This window comes from Micropterus salmoides, unplaced genomic scaffold (assembly GCF_014851395.1).
Source record: "Micropterus salmoides isolate LMB-PRFRI ecotype aquatic unplaced genomic scaffold, ASM1485139v1 Ms_hic_scaffold_5, whole genome shotgun sequence".
Classification (NCBI taxonomy): Eukaryota; Metazoa; Chordata; class Actinopteri; order Centrarchiformes; family Centrarchidae; genus Micropterus; species Micropterus salmoides.
In genome coordinates this window covers 5,429,054-5,448,816 of record NW_024044237.1, presented here as the reverse complement: position 1 = coordinate 5,448,816, position 19,763 = coordinate 5,429,054, and the positions used below count along the sequence as shown (strand labels likewise).

General features: G+C 42.1%; 1 long non-coding RNA gene across 1 annotated transcript; it reads right to left on the bottom strand.

The window, feature by feature from the left end:
- Positions 1-216: 216 nt before the first annotated feature.
- LOC119888889 lies at positions 217-897 on the bottom strand. Its single transcript, XR_005441969.1, has 2 exons — positions 838-897; positions 217-740 (listed from the first exon to the last, which is right to left on the bottom strand). It is a non-coding gene; the product is annotated as an uncharacterized LOC119888889 (long non-coding RNA).
- Positions 898-19,763: the final 18,866 nt, after the last annotated feature.

The following is a 19,763-nucleotide window of genomic DNA, read 5'->3' as shown; positions in this document are numbered from 1 at the left end:
CTGGGCCCAAGCTTTGTAGGAAAAGCTCATCCTCAGAGAGAGGAGGCGGGACAGGTGCAGCAGGACTCCGTAGGGCTTGGTAAAGAAGGGTCTCGTTCTACGTCTGCTGATCATTTTTCCTGGACCTCTTGTGGACCCTCCTTCTCCCTGTATGATATGTGAACACCCTATTTAGTCCCACTTTTCTTTTTTCACAATTGATTTCCACCCCGACCATTAACAGTTGCACAGCTTTTATTTAGACTCAGTGTAGACAGGTACAGTCTACATATACTGGTATATACAGACATATTTCATCTCTTTCTCTCCTTACATTTCCTGCCATCTCTCTGTTGACTCTCTGATAAAGGCATAAAATGCCCCAAATAAACCCTAAATAATAATACTGGAATGTTCCTTTACAGTGTGTCAGGGTGAGCTTTCCTTTCGATCAGGCTCCAGAGTGTTATGGCTGAGCTAGTAAACCCAAGGCAGGAGAGTGGAGTTTAAATAAAAGAAGATTTGTTTATTGCAGGGCTTAAAGGGAATAGATATGAGCCAGGAATGAGGTGAACTGAGCTGATGCCAGGGAGCGACGGGTACTGGGCTGCAGGCTGGCAGTGCTGAGCAGGGGGAAGCCTGGTCTGAGCTGAGCAGGTCTAGAGAAGAAGCCATGGAGTAGCTGAGCCGAGCTGAAAACCAAGGCAAAGGAACAGGCCTGACGGGATGAAGGGCTGGAAACTGGGTCGGAGCACACGAGACTGCAGGGAGAGGAGAAACAGGATTAGACACAGGCAACAGACAATAAGCAATGTAATACAAGATGAAACGCAGACTGAGCAGGAACTACGATCTGACAGAGTGGCTGTGGCAGAGCTGAGTCTTGATTACAGGATAGGATGCAGCTGGGGAGGCTCTGCTCCGGCACACCTGTCTCCACTCAGGTGATCACAGACAACGCAGACAAACACAGACACAGAGAGAGAGAGAGAGACTGCAGGCTATGCTGAGGTGGAGGGCATGACACAGTGCCTCTGGCAGGGCTGTGATAAACGGTGGTACCTGTAAGCGCAGGAGATTTACAGCCTCTGCTCTTGTACTGAGAGAGAGACAGAGGAGTGCTCGTGAGCAGACATGCACGCTTACATACACATGGATGCACACTCAGGAAGGTCCACACATGCACTGCAGCCCTGAGTCTGACATTCTCCTCACTGGCTGTACTATAACAATGATGGATGTGAAGGGCAGTACCAGCAGATTTCTTGGCCAGACATGAAGGCAGAAAAGCTGAATAAAAACAGATTTTTCATCCTCTCCTTTCTTTCTCTCTCTGTCTACTTCATGTTTTCCCTGATTCCCTCATGACCGCCAATCCTCAGCCCACCCACAGACACTCACAACACACACACTCGTCTTTTTTTTACTGCTCACCACTCCATCCCACATTGTTTTTCTCAGTCTTTTGATCACGCCAACATGGACATGTGAACGGAGGGCCAAGCCTCAGAGTTTTTACATGTAATATCCAGCAGATCGATTCTCAACGTGAGATGGCGCCAGGAATTGCCATGGAAACGCTGAAGCCAAAGTGGTAGTGGTGACATGTTGCTGTGACTGAATGAAATAGCCTCTGACCACTTTTACACACATCAAAGGTAAAAATGTTCTTCCAGTTAAAAAGCCGGGGTCATTTTCTAACCAGCAACATTGCCTACTGCTGTAAGTGCTGAACAATCATTCTCTTCAGTAATCCTTCTTACTATATACATTTAATTGATGATTCACATGGACACAATCATAAAAGGAAGTCAGTAGAGCAGAAATATTTTATTTTTCTGTTAGAAAGTAAATGCATTGACCTGAAACACCGACCCTTTAATTTTAAAGAGATCATATTATGCTTTTTGGCTTTTTCCCTTTTCTTTATTGTTTTTATATATCTTTTTTTGTGCATGTAATAGGTTTGCAAAGTGAAAAAGCCTAAAGTCCAGCCCAAATGGAGTTCCCAGGTTCATAATTTTATTTAGGGGTTGTACCAGAACAGGTTTACATGGCTTGATTTTCAAAAAACACTAATTTTGTCCTCTTGCTGTAGCACCTCTTTTCACCCTGTGTGTTGAATGCTCAATTTAAGGTATGGAGTGAAGCATCTCACAAGCATCTATTTGATCTTTGTTGAGAGTTGCACATGTACCTAGTTAAAGAGCCAATCAGAAGCAGAGTAAGGCGGGTCCTGACAAGCTGGTAATCAAGGCTTCGGTTCAGCTGTACATGTTCACTTATCGCAAACCGTTTAACACATTACAGAGTAACTCGTCACTAAACCCTGTTTTTGTTGTTGTTGTTAGTAAAACGAAACTGTGCTCAGCAGCCTCCCAATGAACACGACATGAATTGGACAGAACACAACCTCATTAACTGACTCAGCCTCGCGGTGACAAGAGCCAAACCGGCAAGAAAACCACCTTCGTACTGTATTAACAAGTGATCAAACTGGCCTTCATCGGTCTGGGAAGCTGTGCTCGGGTCTGGCTGCCTTGCTCACTCACTGGGTGCTTCTCAAGTCTCTTAATTGCATCCACGTTTCCCTCACTAGCGTCTTTTCCTTGTGTCTTAGTCCCGCCCACTGGGGTTGCATGGAGAGACGCCAAGGAAACCAAGCAAGGAGAGAAGTAACGAGGAAATATGTTTTGAGAGACATGAGACATTCTTTGCTCCAAAGCGTCACGTGAAGCGACGTCTGTTTCTGATGGCGGCGGCAGCTGATCACAGCAGGATCAGCTGTCAGTCGGCTCTAACAGCTGAAGAGACTTTTGATGGAGTTTGTGTCTGCACACACTCTGCACCCGGAGAGAACCCACGCAGACACGGGGACAACATGCAAACTCCACACAGAAAGGCCGGGGCAACTGGGGTTTGAGCCCACACCCTTCTTGCTGTGAGGCGACAGTGCTACCCACTGCACCACCCAGTGAATCTTAAAACAAATCATAGCCTAACTCTTTGCAGTGATACACTCAAGTTTAACGTTACCTGTGGTGATGCATCAGATCAGTCCGATTAGCTGCAGCGTCCAGTCAGTGGAGCCAGATCCATTGTTTGTATCCACTGAATGAAGACCATAAGCAGTTGAAAGCTCCAAAAGCTACTAAGTGGTCCTTTGAGCTTAGATTACTTTGTTACACATACTGTTCCTAAAGTTCAAGACTGGTCAGTCTTAAGAAGATTTTTTACCAGTAAAAAAGGTTTGACTGTGAAGCAGTGGCACAAACATCCTCTCACGCTGAACCAAGAAAACTAGGTGTAGTAAATATCAATATCAACTAAACCATTAGCAATGATTTTGGGGCGACTGACGCTCGTTCAGCATGCTAAGTGAGTAGTAGACAGTGGGGGAAAAAGCATGTATACCAAACTAACTCAGTGAATTAAGGATTTATATCCACCAAACCAGAGTTGGTGATTTGTGGAACAGTGGAAACGATAACAAATATGGTTTTAGGATGAGTTAACAAGGAAATTAAGCTAGTCTTAGTTTAGTGAAAGAGACAAACTTGAATTCAGAAGGTGCACAGTTGTCAGGAAAGTAGGTGTAAGAATATTTCCTTTCTTTCGTGCACACTTTATCCTGTCCGCTGTGACCTCTGTGCTCTGCATATGTGTGTAGAGTTGTCATACAATGCAGTAGAATTAAAGGCAGACCACCCCTAAAATAAATTATTTGATACACCACACTGCCCTCAGCCCCAGATGGTCTGGGCTTAGCCCCAGACCTTGTCAACTTATTCAAATGCCTCTGACCAAGTAATACACATAATGTCAACAACACAAACTTGTTTGTGTAGCAGATGTACTGAAAATTACAAAATTTTCAAGAGTCCTTGAAAAGGTAAATGGAATTGAAGCATTTAAATGAAAAGTGAGTTAAATGACACTAGAGAAAGAACAGTGGAAGGCTGTGTGCTAAATCAGGGCATGAAGTGAAAAGCAGTGAAAGAGAAAAAGCTGTGGAGGGAGAGCAGTAAATCCACTGTTGGTCTGGTAGGGGCAGGGTTGGGTATTAGTAAATATCAAAGAAATGTATAAAATATTAATAAAATTATTAAATTGAAAAATAATTTAAAAAGATTAGTAAATACGGTGCACTAGACATGTGCAGATCGATCCTAAAGAATCGATATTTCTGATACCAACGTTTCCTTCCAGGATCGAAAATCATATAAAAGGATCGATATCTAAACTCAGTCATTTGGAGTGAGTGTGTGTTTTATCATAAGTATCTTACTGTCACCAGAATGGTCTAATTATACTCAGTTGATAGGAACTACTTTTCCTTCCGCCTGTCAAAGTCATGCTTGTGCTACGGCTCTGTGACGGAGCTTCTTTGAAGTGAGCCGCTGCAGCCCTTTACATTTCCCGCGATTGAATACTGACTCTGGCTGACTGTAAAAAGAGTCAGCTCTGGTTGTATTTTAGTTGTGAAGGTAATAATGTTGCTCTGTGTGATGTGTGAGCAAAGACAGTGAAATACTTTGGCAACACTGCAAACTTCTTTAAACATCTGAAATTAAGTCAAAATAATAGGATGATGTTAAGAAGCAGTTCAGAGCAGGATATTTTCATTATAATTAAAGAATATGACAGTAGTCTGATGTCTTGTCATTATGCAGCTATTATTTTGAATTGGTAAGGCTACAGCTTACTCCTTATTTCTCTCATAAATACAGAAACGGGAGGGGGAGGTCACATTAAACTAGAAATAAAATATATAAAAGTATTGGTATTTGTATCGGTATCGGCAATACCAGCCTGGGTATTACTTGGTATTGGATCGGATAGGAATTAAGTGGTATCACACATCACAACGGTGCACCACCCTGGAATCAGCGACTAATAGCCAAAGGTGAAAACAGTCTCAACCATGTGGGTGAATTGTTTAATTATGTCAATTTTTACTAAGAATAGGGCGTCCATTATCCACTGGGTATGAAAGGGTGGACAAGGAACATTCCAGTGCATCAGAATAACATGCTTCTCTAGCTATGTGGTCAGTGGGTAGGACGCCAAACAGGCAAACAAAGGGCTGTTCCAAGGTGACATTTATCACAATTTGGATCAGTGCCAGGATAGATGCAACCTAGTTTGCCTTTAGACCAGTAAAGTCTGTGAACTACTTTACATTGTAAGGCTGAAGATTGACATGTGAAGAGTGTTGTACAGCTGTGAAATGGTACCTTTAAGGTAAGGATTAATATTAAGAATGATGTCAACCAAGGCAGAAGGGGGAGTAGTGGAAAAGCCAGGTTAGTGATCATGAATAAAGTCTTTGTAATTTGTATTTGTATGTATCTAAAGAAGTGGGTCCTCGGTACATTGAATACACAAGCTAACTGATCTAAAGATGCAAATGACCCATTAAATGTAAAGATGCTTTGCAGAGACAATACGATGGTCTTCCCAGGTTGCAAAAGCCCTATCAGTAATAGAGGGAAGAACAGCATGAGGTGTCCTCAATTTGTAGGGGTTGATTGTTACAACATCACCGGTGCAATATAGTTTGAATATTTGCAGACCAAAAGTAAAATATAATAATAATAATATTAATAATATATAATAATATTTAGATAATGCCACCCAATTCTTTGTTTTTCTTTTAGTAGAAACTGAGAAATAGAACAAGCATCAAGTGAATGGTAACATATTTTGGAATGAAAACAGGTATATGATTTGGGAAGCGCATTCATTTTTATACAATTTAATATAATTTCTTTGAAGTGATGGGAGACCCTTCTTTTTTGTGAAGAACACAAATACCATCATCTGGCATCCTTTTGTAAACACACAATGTGCCTAAGACATAGCGTGACAAGGATAAAAAAAGAAAAGGCCAATTAGGGCAGAGATCCCTCTCATTGCCTAGGCTACATTCACACTGCAGGCCTTAATGCCCAATACAATTTTTTTTCCCAGATCAGACGTTTTTGCTTGACAGTTCACAATGTACACTGCTCAAAAAAATAAAGGGAACACTTAAACAACACAATGTAACTCTAAGTCAGTCACACTCCTGTGAAATCAAGCTGTCCACTTAGGAAGCAACACTGATTGACAATCAGTTTCACATGCTGTTGTGCAAATGGAATAGACAACAGGTGGAAATTATAGGCTATTAGCAAGACACCCCCAATAAAGGAGTGGCTCTGCAGGTGGTGACCACAGACCACTTCTCAGTTCCTATGCTTCCTGGCTGATGTTTTGGTCACTTTTGAATGCTGGCGGTGCTTTCACTCTAGTGGTAGCATGAGACGGAGTCTACAACCCACACAAGTGGCTCAGGTAGTGCAGCTCATCCAGGATGGCACATCAATGCGAGCTGTGGCAAGAAGGTTTGCTGTGTCCGTCAGCGTAGTGTCCAGAGCACGGAGGCGCTACCAGGAGACAGGTCAGTACATCAGGAGACGTGGAGGAGGCCGTAGGAGGGTAACAACCCGGCAGCAGGACCGCTACCTCCGCCTTTGTGCAAGGAGGAGCAGGAGGAGCACTGCCAGAGCCCTGCAAAATGACCTCCAGCAGGCCACAAATGTGCATGTGTCTGCTCAAACGGTCAGAAACAGACTCCATGAGGGTGGTATGAGGGCCTGACGTCAACAGGTCGGGGTTGTGCTTACAGCCCAACACCGTGCAGGACGAGAACACCGAGCACACTGATTGGCAAATTCGCCACTGGCGCCCTGTGTTCTTCACAGATGAAAGCAGGTTCACACTGAGCACATGTGACAGACGTGACAGAGTCTGGAGACGCCGTGGAGAACGTTCTGCTGCCTGCAACATCCTCCAGCGTGACCGGTTTGGCGGTGGGTCAGTAATGGTGTGGGGTGGCATTTCTTTGGGGGGCCGCACAGCCCTCCATGTGCTCGCCAGAGGTAGCCTGACTGCCATTAGGTACCGAGATGAGATCCTCAGACCTCTTGTGAGACCATATGTTGGTGCGGTTGGCCCTGTGTACCTCCTATGGACTGGCCCGTCCGTTTCCCAGACCTGAATCCAATTGAGCACATCTGGTCTCCATGTCTCGCTCTATCCACCAACGCCACGTTGCACCACAGACTGTCCAGGAGTTGGCGGATGCTTTAGTCCAGGTCTGGGAGGAGATCTCTCAGGAGACCATCCGCCACCTCATCAGGAGCACGCCCAGGCGTTGTAGGGAGATCATACAGCCACGTGGAGGCCACACACACTACTGAGCCTCATTTTGACTTGTTTTAAGACATTGCATCAAAGTTGGATCGGCCTGTAGTGTGGTTTTCCACTTTGATTTGGAGTGTGACTCCAAATCCAGACCTCCATGGGTTGATAAATTTGATTTTCATTGATAATTTATGTGTGATTTTGTTGTCAGCACATTCAACTATGTAAAGAAAGGAGTATTTAATGAGATTATTTCATTCACTCAGATCTAGGATGTGTTATTTTAGCGTTCCCTTTATTTTTTTGAGCAGTGTAGTTTAAATGTGGCCCATATCAGACTCCAGTGTGAACTGTCCACGGCCTGAATGTGACCCGCATGCGCAGAAGAAAAAAACAGAAGTAAACAAGGAGCCACAGAGGTTACCCCCGGTTAGCCCCTACTAACTAGCTACCCCTCCCAATTTTCATGGGAGACTCCAGTATTACATTGCTCTCTCCCGCTTTACTCCCGGGGGTCACATCTCTCCCGAATTATGATGAATATTATTCAGCCACCTGGAAACAGAAATTTCAACTCAAAATGCAGACACAGAGCAGATAACTAGTGAGTAGAAGGTTTTTATTCCAAACAACGATGAATTTACAAAGCAGGTGAAACAAGAATGTCCATTGATCCAAAATGTGAGTGTACAATCCACAAGATGCTAAACCCACAAATGAAACACTGAAAATACTAGAAACACGCAAGAAATCAACGCAACAAAATCCACAATGAACCACAACTGAAAGACAACCACTTACATACACAGGTGAGGTGAGGGAGAAACTAATTAAACACAGGAGACACTACTCAGACAATCAGAGACACTAGGGCAACTTCAACTAAAACAGGAAGTAAACCTAACTGAAACATACAAGGGACAATGTCACAAAATGAAACATAACAGAGAAAACATAAAAGACTAGCTGACAAAAAACAACAAAAGCAAAGAACACAGAGACAGTAAAACAAGACTAGAAACACAGATGAACTCATAAGAAACGACTAAAGTAACGCACACACAAACTACAGAGAAGAGCAAACCCAAGGGCAGGGAATGAACACAGAAAACAAATACAAAACAAACCCCACAAACCCGAAGGCAGGGCAATAGGGAAACTAGACAGTTCAGGGGGACAACTCGGAGGTCGACCCAACAGGCCAAGCAGGTCAGGAGGCCTACCCAGAGGTTGGTCTGTCAGACTGAGGTGGTCAGGAGGTCGGCTTAGAGCCAGGGCAGAAGCTCTTCGGAAGACGGGCAGGAAGCAGACGGAGGAGCAAGCAGGGGGCTTGCCGCAGTGGCGCTAGCCTGAACAGTCAGGTGGTTAGCTGCTGGAGTGCTAGCCATCTGAGAGACAAGCAGGCAGCTAGCTGATTGGAGGCTAGCTGGTGTCAATACTAGCACGTCCATGGGGGGTGACTATCACAGGCGGAGGAGCTATGGCGCGGAGGAAGCTAGCATTCCAGGGCGAAACAAAGTCCTTTACCCGGGGTTCGGCTATCCACGACTGTTGTGCCCTGGCACAAATATCTTCCTTAATATAGTCACTGGAAGCTCCCTGCCACATAGTTCTCAGTGTATAAAAGTCCGAGAGCCTGTCCCCAAACTCAGAGAGTAAGTGTCTGCTGGGTCCATCTTTGGCCAGTTCATTCCATTGCAGCAGCTCCGTCTGACGGGGGAACAGCTGCTCTTGCGTGACGTCAGAGTCGCATCAATTCCTATTTGACTGTCCAGAATGAGGCCGCATTCCAAAAAATCTGATCTGTATCGGATTTGGACCACATATGAAAGAGGCCCAAATTCGAACTGGAAAAGATCAGCTTCTATGTGACTTGGGCTGTTCACACTGTTATAAAAAAGATCAGATCTGAGTCACATATGGAAAAAAAATAAATTGGCGATATTCTCACTTTTGGTCTGAACACAGCATTAGTTATCTATAGGATGAACCCCCATATCACAGGAAAAGTCGGCCAGGCCAGCGGAGATCTTGCCATACTGGAGCAGGAATTCCTGTAGAAGGCTGAATGCTGGCTTTAAAGAGGTCATGTTATGCTCATTTTCAGGTTCAAAAGTGTGTGTGTGTGTGTGTGTGTGTATATGTATATGTATATGTATATATATATATATCCATTAAATAATGATTTAAAATCACTGTGGATGCCTTGAAAAGTTACATCAAAGCAACGAGCGACTGTCTCCTCCAGCAATGCGAAATCACCGCGGATGGTGAACTCTTGCCTAAAGTTGCAGCAACTTTTGCATACGAAAGTTCTGAGAGGCAAAACAAAACAGACACATCTCTATTTCAATTTTTTATTTCATTTAAGGCCAACATCAATAAACATTGAGTGTGCAAACTCATACAGATTAAATGAAAAATTATTAATAAAACACAGGATGTGGAAGGAAAAAAAACAAATTAAAGGGAAAGTGAAGAGATGGAATACATGTAAGGAAGAAGGTGGATAGGGATGAGGGCCTCAACAGTTGGCAGTGTATATACCTCAGAGACATCTAGCTTCATGAACACTACAAATGTTATATTTGTTGAGCGTGAAGGCCAGGACCATTTGAGTATTTTTCCATGACATATGCCATATTGCCAATTTAACTTGCCCTAATAAGAAGTTTAATAAAAAATAAATAAAAACATTTTCTTGGACCAAATCTAAAAAATACAGTTAAAATATCCTCCCATAGCCAATTAAACCACCCTTTAGTTAAGGAGAGAATCCAGTTTAATCTGGGGCATCTCAGCAGGAAAGTCTATCTGTTCATGGCCACAGCCCCATACACAATCCTCCACTGGAGATCTGTAGTGCATTTCCAGCTTCACTAAGGAGAAGAGGCTGGTGCAAACAACTTCTGACCACCTTGGTTCTTTCAATTCTGTCAGTGAAGCCAGGTTGAGGGCTCTATTTAACCATTTTAGTAGACGGAAAGCTGCAATGCCACTGCGAAGATCTATCAAACCCTGACCACCTCCCACAACTGGCAGGTAGAGTACAGCAGACGTAGTCCAATGCTCTAGTACAGCAAAACGGTGCAGAGCATAGAAGCGATCAGGTTTGCAACCAGAACTCTTCCCCTATAAGACAATTGAGGCAAGACCCAGATCCAGTGAGGTAGTTGGCCACACAGCTTTTTCACAACTCCTTCCCAATTTTTCTTTTGGAAATGTTCACTTCTCAGATACACACCTAAGATCTTCATTCCCTCAGTATTCCACTGCAAAACTGCAGTAAGCCTAGGTGGTCCAGTACCTTCCCCATGCCCAAAACATAACCCTCACATTTAGACTAATTTACCTTTGTAAATGATGCTCTCTCAACAAGGGATAAATCTGAATAAAAACCTCAACATCCTTTTGTTGTTTGACCAAAACTGTGACATCATCTGCATAGGCACTCAAAACAACACCATATTGATTATTTATCTTCAGTCCTACCACCCCATGTCTTGGTTTGTTCAACGAGGCTAAATAGAAAAAGAATACAACTGACCAAAAAAAGGACAGCCCTGTCTAATTCCACGTAACGCTGTAACTGGAAAACTAGGTCTAGGTCACCAACTTTTTGAACTACTGCAGCACCAGAATAGAACAACTTTACCCATGAGATAAAACTGTCACTAAACACTTTAAGAGTTTTAAACAAATATACATGATCCATTCTGTCCAAAGCTTTCTCTCGGTCTATGGATAATAGTAGCTAAGTTTTAGCAACAGTTAGCTGCGGTAACATTAAAGCTATTATCAGGTTGCTTTGTTACACATTTTCCCATTACCATCAGTTCCACTTTGATGAACGTGAATTTTGTGTTAGACTCACAACATAATGTTATTTTGCATGTTAGAGCTTCCACGATGACAGCATTGTTGTCTCTGATGAGGACTACAATCCAGAGCCAAGTACATACACAGGACAGACACAGAACAAACCAGAGGAGAGCGGACAACCAGGGTCTGAAGAAGTAGAGGCAGAGGACGGGTGGGTGAAGTACAAGCCAAGGAGCACATATTACACTAAGCACTTTGAGTGTCAAAAATAAAGTGCTATATAAATGTATTCTATCACTATTATTACTTTATTTTTTTCGGATTACACCACCACTAATGACTACCTGGCATGTAATGTGGACACAGAAGTGTTAGAGAACAACAAAGCCCTGTTCAATAAAAATATCTAATCATGTTGATGAATATTCTGTCCAATTACACCAATCTTTCCAAGTTGGGGTTCCCACAATTATATCTTTCTTTACAGGTCAGAATTTGAGGACTGTGGACAACATCCAGACCACTGTGTTTCCATGCACCACACATGGCTGATCTTCCAGACCCAGGACAGAGTAACAGACAGTTCAGTCACGCAGCATACAGACAGTTTTTGTGTGGCAATATGGAGCACATGGTCAGGGTCGTGATACTGAGTGGCTGTGTCCGGAAGATACAGTATGAGACTGTTATCCTGATCCACTAGGACAATATAGAGGTTTTATCCCTAGTAGGGTGTGTTGAAGAAATATTGTGAGCCAGGTTCAGGTGTGATGAAGAAGTTTCGGAGACTGATGAAGACTTAACATAGCATGATTAATTGAGCCCAGCCGAGGAGATACAGTGCCAGCAAACAGACCTGTCTTACCTTTGCCTGTTACATCAATTAAGCCTCCTAAGAATATTCTTTAACAGGGTGGGATGTAATGTCACTGACACAGTGCTATACAAATAATTTAATCCAATGGATTACAGAGAAAATACAAAGTGTATTTTTCCTGTTCTGGATAATATTTTCATTCTGATAAATGCCTTTTCTTTTCACTTGCAGCACAGTCTAGCAAATACATTTGTCTTTATCTCAAATAATGACAACCAAATGTTGTATAACCCTTCTTTGTTAATTATTATACTACTAATACCAAAACCTATTTCACAAATAGTAAACCATTCAATAAAAATAAGTATATAATAAGGTGCAGTGTTTCCCGCAGAAATACAGCGTAACTGTGGTGCGAGGATCCTTGACAGCTCTGTAGTCACTTTTGAGATTTTTAAACTTTCCCATACATTGCTGAAATGTCCTTTGGTAGCCATGTGTGGACAGCAGTTCTGAGACTTCTTGGAACACTTTCTCTGTTGTTCCCTGTTGCCCCATTGAGCTCTCACTGAATCCTCTTGTTGGCAACCAAATAGAGGAACGTCTGCACCTCCTCATTTGACCATGGCGTATTCTTGTGAGTCGCCATAATACTATAAATACTTAAGAACACAGAGTATTGTTGGGTTACTATCTCACAATCTCTGGCTAATCTATTTAAAAATGGTGGGTGACCAATCAGTAGTCTGCAGAGTTTTCAAATCCCCTTTTGGTATCGCCTAAGCTCGCTTGGAACCTCAATGAAAAAATGTACCAGGTACTTTCTCCAGTGGAAAACCAAAAAAGCCGAGTTGAGGTGAGTTGAGCTGGTACAATGCAGTGGAAAAGCGCCAATAGTGGCTCTCTTCAGTCGATTTTTATAGATTTTACCTAATTAAAACTAATCTAATCTAGAACAGTTATTCTTCCACCTGACACTCTGGTCCATGAATACTGTCTGCTATCTGGATGGAATTCCCTCCTAACATCCAACAGACTGTGCCAATTCACCAGGTCTCCCAGCAAACCTGCTGAAGAAGATGAGATTCCTCCCCATCCCTGTCTTTAGCAAAATCAAAACATTTGAATCAAATTGTCTTACAAAAACACGTCTGAATGTTCTGAAAACAAGTTCTGAAAAAAAACTAGCATGTTGCCCAGCACAATGAGCATACATATTAATAACATAAAGGTAGTATTTTTTATCATTGCTTTAACTGAGATAGTTCTCCCAGGATCCAAATGAGATCGAGATATCCATTAAAATTAGCCTTTTTGAGAGAAGAAAAGGCTACACCTGCACTGAGGTTTGTGGCATGGCTCAGAAAATACTGACCATCCTAGTTTATTCCCCAATCAGCCTCATTATATTGAGTGCTGTGTGTCTCTGGATAAAAAGATCATATCATTGATCTTTCTCAACTCTACTAAAACAGCTGTTTTATTTCCATCTCTCCAATATTATTCATAGCCAACTTGGTAAAAAGATAAACAAGATAAAAATTTTACTAAATTGAGTACAGACCTCTTTTTAGCATTGAAAAAAAATGTACCAGGGTCTCAATCTGCAGTACTCAACTGTACTCACACACCTCACACAGAGCATGGTTTTCTGTGAAAGCTCTCAGGGATTGTGGCAGGGTAGCACAGACTTCCTTCACCACTCTGTTGATCAGCTGGATAGATGTGATGTTACTGTTTTTTCTCAGCGGCTCCACAGATGTTGCCGTCATCTTCATCAGATGGCCCAGTTTGGTGCAGCCACCATTTCTGAGATTACCTCTTAGGCAGGCAGAATGCAGTGTTTGCAGTGTTTATGAAGCTGTTACAAAAAACAAAGGCTACTCAAACACCCACATGCCCGGAATCTTGTTTGTAGCACGTGTGAACTTAAAAATCTGTCGTGCCTGCAGTACAGAGCTGTAAAATGGCATCAGTCCAGTAAGATTCACGTCCTCAGGTTGTTTCTGACTGGATTTAATCAGGAATTTTTGACTGCTGACACATCACAGGGAGGTAAAGGGCTCCTGCCCAGACCCAGGACTTACCAGACCAGATAAAGTCCAAGATAGCTCTCAACACGTCTTCTATCAGGCCTAGTGGCACCAGAGCAACATGTCTGTGCCAAAGAGCCAAGGCGAGAAAGTTATTGGCAACCAGAACTCTTTCACTATATGACAACTGGGGCAGCAACCATTCCCATTTAGAGAACTGAGCACACACTTCCTCAAGTCATTCCCAGTTCATAGTTCATCACTGTCCCACCAACAAGGCTTCACGCTTTCCTCCGTCACCCATGCAGATTGGCTGGAGACAGAAATATTAACATCATCTGCATAAGCAGACACAATATGAGATGATCAACATTTGATAACCTGAGCAGTGAGAGACCATTCAGCCGAACTCTCATCCTGCATAGCAAGGGTTCAGGAGCTAAGCTACAGTCCCCTCCAAAAGTACTGGAACGGTAAGGCAAATTCCTTTGTTTTTGTTGTTCACTAAAGACATGTGGGTTTAAGATCAAAAGCTGAGTATGAGACAAGAGTTCAGTTGTGAAGCATGCTGGAGGTAATGTCATGGCTTGGGTGTGCATGGCTGCTTCTGGAACAGGCTCATTAATATTTATTGATGATGGAACTGATGATGGTAGCAGCTGAATGAATTCAGCAGTGGACAGAAACACTTTGTCTGCCAGTTTACGGAGAAATGCATTGAAACTAATGGGGAGGAAGTTTATCATGCAGCAGGACAATGACCCAAAGCACACTGGCAACAAAACAAAGGACTTCATCAGGGGAAAAAGTGGAAGGTTTTAGACTGGCCAAGTCAATCAGCTGACCTGAACCCAACAGAGCATGCATTTCACCTCCTTAAGAGGAGACTGAAGGGAGAAACAGAACTGAAAGAAGCTGCGCTAAAAGCCTGGAATAGCATCACAAATGAAGAATGCAACAGTTTGGTGATGTTGATGGGTCGCAGGCTTGAGGCAGTTATTGCAAGCAAGGGGTATGCCACCAAATATTAAATGTTATTTACTTTAAGATTAGTTGTTCCATTACTTTTGCTCACCTAAGAATGCTGTGGTCTAATACAAACGGTGATATGTCCTGAGTTGTTTAACACATCTAGATGTGAATACCAGGAAATAAAAGCTGAAATTCTGAACTCTTGTCTCATACTCATCTTTTGATCTTAAACCCAAATGTCTTCAGTGAACAACAAAAGCAAAAGTAATTTGCCTTACCGTTACAATACTTTTGGAGGGGACTGTATATAACTGACCTAAGATAGGACAACCCTATCCGTTACCAATACCAAAAGCCCTAAGTGCAGAAAACAAGAGTGATCCACCCTGTTGAAAGTTGACTCCATCTACAAAGAGACAATACCAAAATCCACATTATAAGATTTACATACAGGTGCTGGTCATATAATTAGAATATCATCAAAAAGTTGATTTATTTCAGTAATTCCATTCAAAAAGTGAAACTTGTATAATGTATACATTCATTCCATACAGACTGATATATTTCAAGTGTTCACTCCTTTTAATTTTGATGATTATAACTGACAACTAATGAAAACCCCAAAATCAGTATCTCAGAAAATTAGAATATTTTGAAAAGGTTCAATATTGAAGACACCTGGTGCCACACTCTAATCATCAGCTAATTAACTCAAAACACCTGCAAAGGCCTTTAAATGGTCTCTCAGTCTAGTTCTGTAGGCTACACAGTCATGGGGAAGACTGCTGACTTGACAGCTGTCCAAAAGACGACCATTGACACCTTGCACAAGGAGGGCAAGACACAAAAGGTCATTGCTAAAGAGGATGGCTGTTCACAGAGCTCTGTGTCCAAACACATTAATAGAGAGGCAAAGGGAAGGAAAAGATGTGGAAGAAAAAAGTGTACAAGCAATAGGGATAACCGCTCCCTGGAGAGGATTGTGAAACAAAAGCCATTCAAAAATGTGGGGGAGATTCACAAAGAGTGGACTGCAGCTGGAGTCAGTGCTTCAAGAACCACCACGCACAGACGTATGCAAGACATGGGTTTCAGCTGTCGCATTCCTTGTGTCAAGACACTCTTGAGCAAGACACAGCGTCAGAAGCGTCTCGCCTGGGCTAAAGACAAAAAGGACTGGACTGCTGCTGAGTGCTCCAAAGTTATGTTCTCTGATGAAAGTAAATTATGCATTTCTTTTGGAAATCAAGGTCCCAGAGTCTGGAGGAAGAGAGGAGAGGCACAGAATCCACATTGCTTGAAGTCCAGTGCAAAGTTTCCACAGTCAGTGATGGTTTGGGGTGCCATGTCATCTGCTGGTGTTGGTCCACTGTGTTTTCTTAGGTCCAAGGTCAACGCAGCCGTCTACCAGGAAGTTTTAGAGCACTTCATGCTTCCTGCTGCTGACCAACTTTATGGAAATGCAGATTTCATTTTCCAACAGGACTTGGTACCTGCACACAGTGCCAAAGCTACCAGTACCTGGTTTAAGGACCATGGTATCCCTGTTCTTAATTGGCCAGCAAACTCGCCTGACCTTAACCCTATACAAAATCTATGGGGTATTGTGAAGAGGAAGATGCGATACGCCAGACCCAACAATGCAGAAGAGCTGAAGGCCACTATCAGAGCAACCTGGGCTCTCATAACACCTGAGCAGTGCCACAGACTGATGGACTCCATGCCACGCCGCATTGCTGCAGTAATTCAGGCAAAAGGAGCCCCAACTAAGTATTGAGTGCTGTACATGCTCATACTTTTCATGTTCATACTTTTCAGTTGGCCAACATTTCTAAAAATCCTTTTTTTGTATTGGTCTTAAGTAATATTCTAATTGAATGGAATTACTGAAATAAATCAACTTTTTGATGATATTCTAATTGAATGGAATTACTGAAATAAATCAACTTTTTGATGATATTCTAATTATATGACCAGCACCTGTACATCTTGAATTAGAAAAATGATAACACAATATGTTTTGCTTAATTATTTCCAGGATGTCCTTAAGTCTGTTTGATAAGGCACTGAAAAGCACCGTATAGTCTGTACAGAGGATAGCCACTGGCCTCCTGTTCTTTAATAAGGCCAGGTCCCCTTTCTTGGGCAGCAGGGAAAGCACTGCTCGCTGACAGGAGACAGGAAGCGATCCTGTTCTGAAACACTCCAACATAATATCATTATGTATAATATCCAGAACCACTTATAAAAGCCAGGAGGAGAGTAGAAGGGAAGTAAAACTATGTAAAGGAAAGGGAAAGAGTAGGGGGTAAAAGGAGAGGGATGAAAGGGAAATGAAAGACAGGAGTTGAGGTGGGAAATGGGGAGGAGAGTGTTGAACCTTTCTATTTGCTGAGATTTTAGAGTTGCTTTGGTCTGGTTGCCCAGGCGTCGAGACACACATACACCCTCACATTTAATGTGTGAAGAGGCATAGTGATGTGTCAGCAGTGAACAGTGACCCTGGTGAAGCACCAGGCGATTCTTGTGCTGATCAGACTCTTTCAAATACCACACATATTTATTTTCCTCCCTCTGGAGATTTTCAGCTGTCTGACAAACCAGCAGGTTGAAGACACCAAAAAAAAAGGTACTGTGAAATGAAGACCCTGATTCCAAAACCACTTGCTTCATTTATACAGTTAGTCAGTTTTTCCTACATTTCCCAGAATACTATACAGAAGCCCAGGAAAAGGATTATTAATCAGACAATGGGTCTCAACAACATGAATAGTATATTCGATATGCCGTCAAACTTGACATGTATCAAATAAACTGGTCTCATTCAGTCTGGTTGGCCTAACTTTCCAAGTCCTCGAAATAAAACTAGCCCTTACTTTGCCATTTTCATTTTCATACACACACACACACACACACACACACACACACACACACACACACACACACACACAGGTTATCATATAAAGTAGCCTACAGTAAAACTAAGTGCAATTTATTTTCATAATTTCCTAGGTCCCACATCCAAATACATGACCTCACATCTACTGTCAGGTGTAGGATACCTCTTCTCAGGTGGACATATTAATGGGTTCCACCCTAAAAGGTTTCTGTTCTATGAATATAATTGAAAGAAAGGTCTGGGCTCTCCTCACCAAACAATATTTCAGTTGGTGCAATAACCAGAGGCAGTGCATGTTCTCCTTGGGCCTATCTTACACCTGGCAAAAAGCAGGGTATAATCATTTTGTGTCTTTTTGTCATTTTGCATCTCTTCGGGGTGGTTTTGTGTCTCTTCGTAGTTTTGCCTCTCTTTGCGGCCGTCAATCCAATCCAATAGTGCTAATTTTGCTCCAGAAGGTTCTAAACCATGACGTCAATCATTCTCTAGCTTTAGCTATACACTTAACAAAACCTTAAACATAGTGTTAAAACCATAAAGAGACACAAAACAACAAACTATATGCAAAAAAACAGAAACTACTAGAAAGAGAAATTAAAAAGAGATGCACATTTTTTTTGTGGCTTTCTCATTTTGAATGCCTTGCTCTATTTAAGTGTCCTGGAATAAATTAAGCGTGCTGCACGTTAACAGCTTTAGCCACCACTATGTCGATAAAGGCTCCATAGTATTACAAACACCTTTCAATATAATGTTCAACAGAACAGAAGCACAGACAACAGCCTTAAAATAAAACAGTGTATGAAACAGACTATGGCCACATGAACATCTTTATTTCTACATTAATGTATCTTGAGACTGCATTACATTCTAGTCAACTGAGCCTATTTTCAGTGAAGAAGCTGGTCTCCCTGCAGTGCAAAGTGACAGCTCCAGAAAGAAGCAGTTTGCTCTTTAATTGTGAGGGACTGACAACAAAACCTGACATTTACTATTGACATTTTAAATAGATGAAACACTGTCTGCTATCATACTCCGCTAGCTGTGTTATTCCAATGTTGCCTCCAAGGAAAGAAAAAATAATGATACACTGCCAAAACAAAACTGGAGTCAATTCAGATTTTAATGTTCTTTAAATCTTTAGCACTGGCAAAAGGGACAATTCATGAAGGATGATTAAGATATTTTTTATTCAAAGATGAATGATCTATATAGTCTATAACCTCTCCTCTCAGCCACAGCACACCTGTATCCCAAATATACAGTACGTGATGGGAAAAACAAACTACTGTTCTAATGTACTACAACATGACTGCAAAATCACATATTTCAAATTAACTGGGATAATATTACACTATATTTACATCCAAAATGTATTTGGGCTTAAGGCAGTAAAGGATTAATTTATGCAAGTGTGAAAACATTTCATCAAGTAATTTTTTCTTACCCCACTGGCAGAATTTTTTCTATTTGATAGTAGCAAATGTGTCTAGGAGAATGTGTGCCCCTGATTTGTGAGCATTACTTGTACAAATATCGCAAACAGTGCAGTATTGCTTTGCACAAATGTCACTCACACATTACAGATACATTTGGAACCATGTATGGAGCTTGTCAAATTGAATGTGCATGTGGAAATTATGTCATTTTGCAGCTTGCGTGTTATAGATTTGGTGGAATGATGTTCTTCACTTATGCTGTTGTGGCTGAATGGGAGGCAAATCCCTGGTGCCAGGTGGAATGGCTGAAACTAGAAGAGGAGGGTTGTTGAAGCAGCATGTTACTGTCCTTGGTGTCGCAATGACATGTTACACTGTCACATATGGGTGCAATGTTTGCCTGTCCATGTGCTCAGGTGTCCACATACCTGACAACCAGATGAATTATACCATAACATATTCTAGATACAAATGTGTTACAATCTGCCTATCAAACACCCATCCAGCCCTGCTGTGGTTTAGATTTAATGGACTGCTGCACTGTGACTGTGGAAATGGCCCCAGAATGCAGCGGGATATATCATATTCCATTTTCTTTTGCCTGTGTTATT